The sequence below is a fragment of the Syngnathus scovelli genome, unplaced genomic scaffold (assembly GCF_024217435.2).
Source record: "Syngnathus scovelli strain Florida unplaced genomic scaffold, RoL_Ssco_1.2 HiC_scaffold_280, whole genome shotgun sequence".
Taxonomy (NCBI): domain Eukaryota; kingdom Metazoa; phylum Chordata; class Actinopteri; order Syngnathiformes; family Syngnathidae; genus Syngnathus; species Syngnathus scovelli.
In genome coordinates, this window is record NW_026061371.1 from 13,463 (window position 1) to 20,000 (window position 6,538).

Below are 6,538 nucleotides of genomic sequence, written 5' to 3' on the forward strand. Positions count from 1 at the left end.
CTCCAGCCGGTTCTCCCGGTGCCTCGCGCCTCGCTTTGCGAGCCGGCCGAGGCTTCCAGCACCTCGGCTGAGCGTTTTCGGCGGCCCGTTGCTCTCCCGGAGGTCGCAACGGGGAGTTACCTCCCTCTCGCGGACACGGCGAGTAAATACACCGCCTCTCGCACTTTGCGCGGGTAAACGGCGGGAGTAACTGTGACTCTCTTAAGGTAGGCTCACTTGACATTTATTTATTCATGTATTTATTTATTTTTGACGGTTCGCGGAGGCGATGACGCTCCGCGCGGGTAAACGGCGGGAGTAACTGCGACTCTCCTAAGGTATGCTCACTTGACTATTTATTCATGTATTTATTTATTTTTGACGGTTCGCGGAGGCGATGACGCTCCGCGCGGGTAAACGGCGGGAGTAACTGTGACTCTCTTAAGGTAGGCTCACTTGACATCTATTTACTTATGTATTTATTTATTTTTGACGGTTCGCGGAGGCGATGACGCTCCGCGCGGGTAAACGGCGGGAGTAACTGTGACTCTCTTAAGGTAGGCTCACTTGACATTTATTCATTTATGTACTTATTTATTTTTGACGGTTCGCGGAGGCGATGACGCTCCGCGCGGGTAAACGGCGGGAGTAACTGTGACTCTCTTAAGGTAGGCTCACTTGACATTTATTTTGGCGGTTCGCGGAGGCGCCGGGAGGCCGTGCGCGCGCGCGCAGAGCGGCCGAATAACGCTCCGCCGGCCCCGGGTGATTACCGAGAGGCTCCCCGGCCTCGCGGAGCTCCGACGCTCCTCCGCGGGACCTCCGGCGGCCGGCGCGCTCGCGCACCACCCCCCGGCACCGCCGGGAGGCCGTGCGCGCGCGCGCAGAGCGGCCGAATAACGCTCCGCCGGCCCCGGGTGATTACCGAGAGGCTCCCCGGCCTCGCGGAGCTCCGACGCTCCTCCGCGGGACCTCCGGCGGCCGGCGCGCTCGCGCACCACCCCCCGGTGCTCCGGCGGCCCCGGGTGACGACTAAGAGGCTCCCCGGCCGGCCTCGCGGAGCTCCGGCGCTCCTCCGCGGGACTTCCAGCGGCCGGCGCGCTCACGCACCACCCCCCGGCACCACCCGGGAGGCCGTGCTCGCGCGCCAAGTGGCCGAAAATAGCTCCAAGCCCAGCGGATCGGCTGCTTGGAAGCACCGCGCCGTCCGGCTCCACCTGGTACCTCGCACGGCTCTCATCTCCCCCCCGCACGGACTTCCGAGCGCTCGGGGAGACGCTCGGAAGCTGCCGGTGCCGCCGCGGCGGGGAATTGCCTCCCTCTGGCGGACGCGGCGAGTAAAAACACCACCTCTCGCACTTTGCGCACACTTACTTGCGTGGGTCCGCTTCCGATGACACTTTGAGCGGCCAAACGGCGGGAGTAACTACGACTCTCTTAAGGTAGGCTCACTTGACATTTATTTATGTATTTATTTATTTTTGACGGTTCGCGGAGGCGATGACGCTCCGCGCGGGTAAACGGCGGGAGTAACTGTGACTCTCTTAAGGTAGCCTGACTCGACGTCTTTTTCAACGGTGGCTGGAGGACCCGGGCGGTTCTCGGGGGTGCGTCGCTCCTCACTTTTGACGCCCGAGGAGGCTCCCGGCACCTCGGCTACGCGTTTTCGGCGGCCCGCTGAGCTTCCAGAAGACCTCCAGCCGGTTCTCCCGGTGCTTTCCTCCTCACGTTTTAAGCCGGCCGAGGCTCCCGGCACCCCGGCCAAGCGTTTCCCACGGCCCGCTGAGCTTCCAGGGGACCTCCGGCCGGTTCTCCGCGCGCTTTCCTCCTCACTTTTAAGCCGGCCGAGGCTTCCGGCACCCCGGCCAAGCGTTTCCCACGTCCCGCTGAGCTTCCAGGGGACCTCCGGCCGGTTCTCCGCGCGCTTTCCTCCTCACATTTTAAGCCGGCCGAGGCTCCAGGCACCCCGGCTAAGCTTTCTCCACGGCCCGCTGAGCTTCCAGGGGACCTCCGGCCGGTTCTCCGCGCGCTTTCCTCCTCACTTTTAAGCCGGCCGAGGCTTCCGGCACCCCGGCCAAGCCTTTCCCACGGCCCGCTGAGCTTCCAGGGGACATCCAGCCGGTTCTCCGCGCGCCCCCCTCCTAACTCGACGCCCGAGGAGGCTCCAGGCACCCCGGCCGAGCCTTTTCGGCGGCCCGCTGATCTCCCGGAGGTCGCAACGGGGAATTGCCTCCCTCTCGCGGACACGGCGCGTAAATGCACCGCCTCTCGCACTTTGCGCACACTCACTCGCATCGCTACGCCTCCCGTGGCACTTTAAGCGACCGGGACCACCGCGAGCGCGGGCGATGACTAAGAGGCTCCCCGGCCGGCCTCGCGGAGCTCCGACGCTCCCCCGCGGGACTTCCGGCGGCCGGCCGGAGCCTCGGCACGGCTGCCGCACTCCCTAATAACACCCCGCGGACCCCCGCGAGCCGAACGCTCGCTGCCGCGGGCGACCCGTGCCAAGGCGGACGCGTGACGGCGCGGGAGCCCTCGGCACTATATCACGGTCACGTATGTAGTCAAATCGTGTAAAATCACCGTTAGTTTATTCATAATATAGGTAATAATTAAATAAATATTAACATCGCGTATATCATTAATAAACACATGTATGTATTTATTTAATAATTAAATAAATATTAACATCGCGTATAATCATGCGCAATACTTCGTGGCCGACCGGGGAACCGGCGAAGGCGGACGCATCGCGGCGCGAGAGCCGTTGGCACTTTGGAAAAATAAATAAATAAATAAATAAATAAATAATAATTCGCCGACCGGGCTCCGGGGGGAGAGGCCGATTTTTGGCCGTTCGTGGCCGACCGGGGAACCGGCGAAGGCGGACGCATCGCGGCGCGAGAGCCGTTGGCACTTTGGAAAAATAAATAAATAAATAAATAAATAAATAAATAATTCGCCGACCGGGCTCCGGGGCAAGAGGCCGAATTTTCGCTCGTTCGGGCCGACCGGGGAACCGGCGAAGGCGGACGCAGCGCGGCGCGAGAGCCGTTGGCACTTTGAAAAAAAAAAAAAAAAAAAAAAAAAAAATTCGCCCACCGGGCTCCGGGGGAAGAGGCCGGCTTTTCGCCGTTCGCGGCCGACCGGGGAACCGGCGAAAGCGGACGCGCTCTCTAACGAGCCCCGCCGGCCGGAGGAAGTGCGCCCTCTGGCGGACACGCCGTTGTAAATGAATGGGGTTTGGCACTTAGTGCATTTTTCGCCCAAGTCGAAGCGCGCTCCGGGCGAGGAGGCCGGATTCTCGCCACCCGTGGCCGGCCGGGGAACCGGCCAAGGCGGACGCGCTCTCTAACGAGCCCCGCCGGCCGGAGGAAGTGCGCCCTCTGGCGGACACGCCGTTGTAAATGAATGGGGTTTGGCACTTGGTGCATTTTTCGCCCAAGTCGAAGCGCGCTCCGGGCGAGGAGGCCGGATTCTCGCCACCCGTGGCCGGCCGGGGAACCGGCGAAGGCGGATAGGCTTTCACGGAGGATCCGCCGGCTGGTCCGCGGGCCGATTAGGGTCCCGCGAGTGAGCGGTGGCGGTCCGGAATCCAGGCCGGCCAGGAGGCACCGCCAGGCGGATAGGCTTTCACGGAGGTCCCGCCGGCTGGTCCGCGGGCCGATTAGGGTCCCGCGATGTGAGCGGTGGCGGTCCGGAATCCAGGCCGGCCCGGAGCCACCGCCAGGCGGATAGGCTTTCACGGAGGAGCCGCCGGCTGGTCCGCCGGGGGAAGTGCGCCCTCTGGCGGACACGCCGTTGTAAATGAATGGGGTTTGGCACTTTGTGCATTTTTCGACCAGCGGCAACGCAGGCTGACGGGCGGCCGCTTCCGCGGGCCGGCACTACTCTACGGAGGCGCTAGCCGCCTCCGGTGGGGGCCGTGTGATCTCGCTGGATGCCCGAGGACCTTCCGCCAGGCCCGGCCGCAGCTTTTGCGCGCGCCCGGTCCTATTACCTGGTGGAAGCTGGAGGCCGGGGCTCGGCAGCTCGCTGCCCGGGGACCCTCCGCGAGGCCCGGCCGCAGCTTTTACGCACGGCCGCTGCTATTCTCTGGCTCCGGCTTCGTCCCGGAGGGTGCTTGGGGAACGGCGGCGCACACCGCGAACGGCCGGTGGCGGTCGGCCGGTGGCGGTCGGCTGGTGGCGGTCGGCTGGTGGCGGTCGGGGGTGGCGCTTGGGGATGGCGCTTGGGGATGGTGGCTGTCGGCTGGTGGCGGTCGGCTGGTGGCGCTTGGGGATGGCGCTTGGGGATGGTGGCTGTCGGCTGGTGGCGGTCGGCTGGTGGCGGTCGCCTTGTGGCGGTCGGGGATGGCGCTTGGGGATGGTGGCTGTCGCCTTGTGGCGGTCGGCTGGTGGCGGTCGGCTGGTGGCGGTCGGGGGGTGGCGGTCGGGGGTGGCGCTTGGGGATGGTGGCTGTCGCCTTGTGGCGGTCGGCTGGTGGCGGTCGGCTGGTGGCGGTCGGGGGGTGGCGGTCGGGGGTGGCGCTTGGGGATGGTGGCTGTCGCCTTGTGGCGGTCGGCTGGTGGCGGTCGGCTGGTGGCGGTCGGCTGGTGGCGGTCGGGGGTGGCGCTTGGGGATGGTGGCTGTCGCCTTGTGGCGGTCGGCTGGTGGCGGTCGGCTGGTGGCGGTCGGGGGTGGCGCTTGGGGATGGTGGCTGTCGCCTTGTGGCGGTCGGCTGGTGGCGGTCGGCTGGTGGCGGTCGGGGGGTGGCGGTCGGGGGTGGCGCTTGGGGATGGTGGCTGTCGCCTTGTGGCGGTCGGCTGGTGGCGGTCGGCTGGTGGCGGTCGGCTGGTGGCGGTCGGGGGTGGCGCTTGGGGATGGTGGCTGTCGCCTTGTGGCGGTCGGCTGGTGGCGGTCGGCTGGTGGCGGTCGGGGGGTGGCGGTCGGGGGTGGCGCTTGGGGATGGTGGCTGTCGCCTTGTGGCGGTCGGCTGGTGGCGGTCGGCTGGTGGCGGTCGGGGGGTGGCGGTCGGGGGTGGCGCTTGGGGATGGTGGCTGTCGCCTTGTGGCGGTCGGCTGCTGGCGGTCGGCTGGTGGCGGTCGGCTGGTGGCGGTCGGGGGTGGCGCTTGGGGATGGTGGCTGTCGCCTTGTGGCGGTCGGCTGGTGGCGGTCGGCTGGTGGCGGTCGGGGGTGGCGCTTGGGGTTGGTGGCTGTCGCCTTGTGGCGGTCGGCTGGTGGCGGTCGGCTGGTGGCGCTTGGGGATGGTGGCTGTCGCCTTGTGGCGGTCGGCTGGTGGCGGTCGCCTTGTGGCGGTCGGGGATGGCGCTTGGGGATGGTGGCTGTCGCCTTGTGGCGGTCGGCGGTGGTGGTTTGGGACCGGCGTCCGGCGCAAAGTGCGTGTTGCGCGGGCCGGAGAAAATTTAGGCCAGGGGCCCGCCGCTGGAGAAATTTTTAGGTACCAGGGGTGGATTTTTTTTGTCACCGCAGGAGGGGGACGTTGCCTCCGTCCGTGTCCGACGGAAAGTGCGTGTTGCGCGGGCCGGAGAAAGTTTAGGCCAGGGGCCCGCCGCTGGAGAAATTTTTAGGTACCAGGGGTGGATTTTTTTTGTCACCGCAGGAGGGGGACGTTGCCTCCGTCGGTGTCCGGCGGAAAGTGCGTGTTGCGCGGCCCGGAGAAAGTTTAGGCCCGGGGCCCGCCGCTGGAGGAATTTTTAGGTACCAGGAGCGGATGTACTTACTTCCACAGCGCCCGCGCGCTCCCGGCCGGTGTCCGAGGATGCTGCCTCATCCCCGGACGCGCCTCTTACGCACGCCCGCTGTCATCCTCCGGAGACTGAGTTCCACTTAGTGGAGGCTAAGTTCCACTTGGGGGAGGCTGCCTACTCCCGGCTGACGCCCGAGGATGCTGCCTCATCCCCGGACGCGCCTCTTACGCACGCCCGGTGTCATCCTCCGATCACTAAGTTCCACTTGGAGGCTCACAAGACGGGAGCGGACGCACACCCACGCCCGGCCAGAGTGACCGAGAGGCGGACATACGTTATCTTACGCGCGCCCGCTAACATTCTCCAGAGACTAAGTTAAACTAAGGGGAGGCTGCCTACTCCCGCCTGCCGCCCGAGGATGCTGCCTCATCCCCGGACGAGCCTCTTACGCACGCCCGCTGTCATCCTCCGACGACTAAGTTCCGCTTGCGGGAGGCTGCCTCCTCCCGCCCGCCGCCCGGGGATGCTGCCTCATCCCCGGACGAGCCTCTTACGCACGCCCGCTGTCATCCTCCAACAACTAAGTTCCGCTTGCGGGAGGCTGCCTCCTCCCGCCCGCCGCCCGGGGATGCTGCCTCATCCCCGGGCGAGCCTATTACGCACGCCCGCTGTCATCCTCCAACAACTAAGTTCCGCTCGCGGGAGGCTGCCTCCTCCCGCCCGCCGCCCGGGGATGCTGCCTCATCCCCGGGCGAGCCTCTTACGCACGCCCGCTGTCATCCTCCAACAACTAAGTTCCGCTTGCGGGAGGCTGCCTCCTCCCGCCCGCCGCCCGGGGATGCTGCCTCATCCCCGGGCGAGCCTCTTACG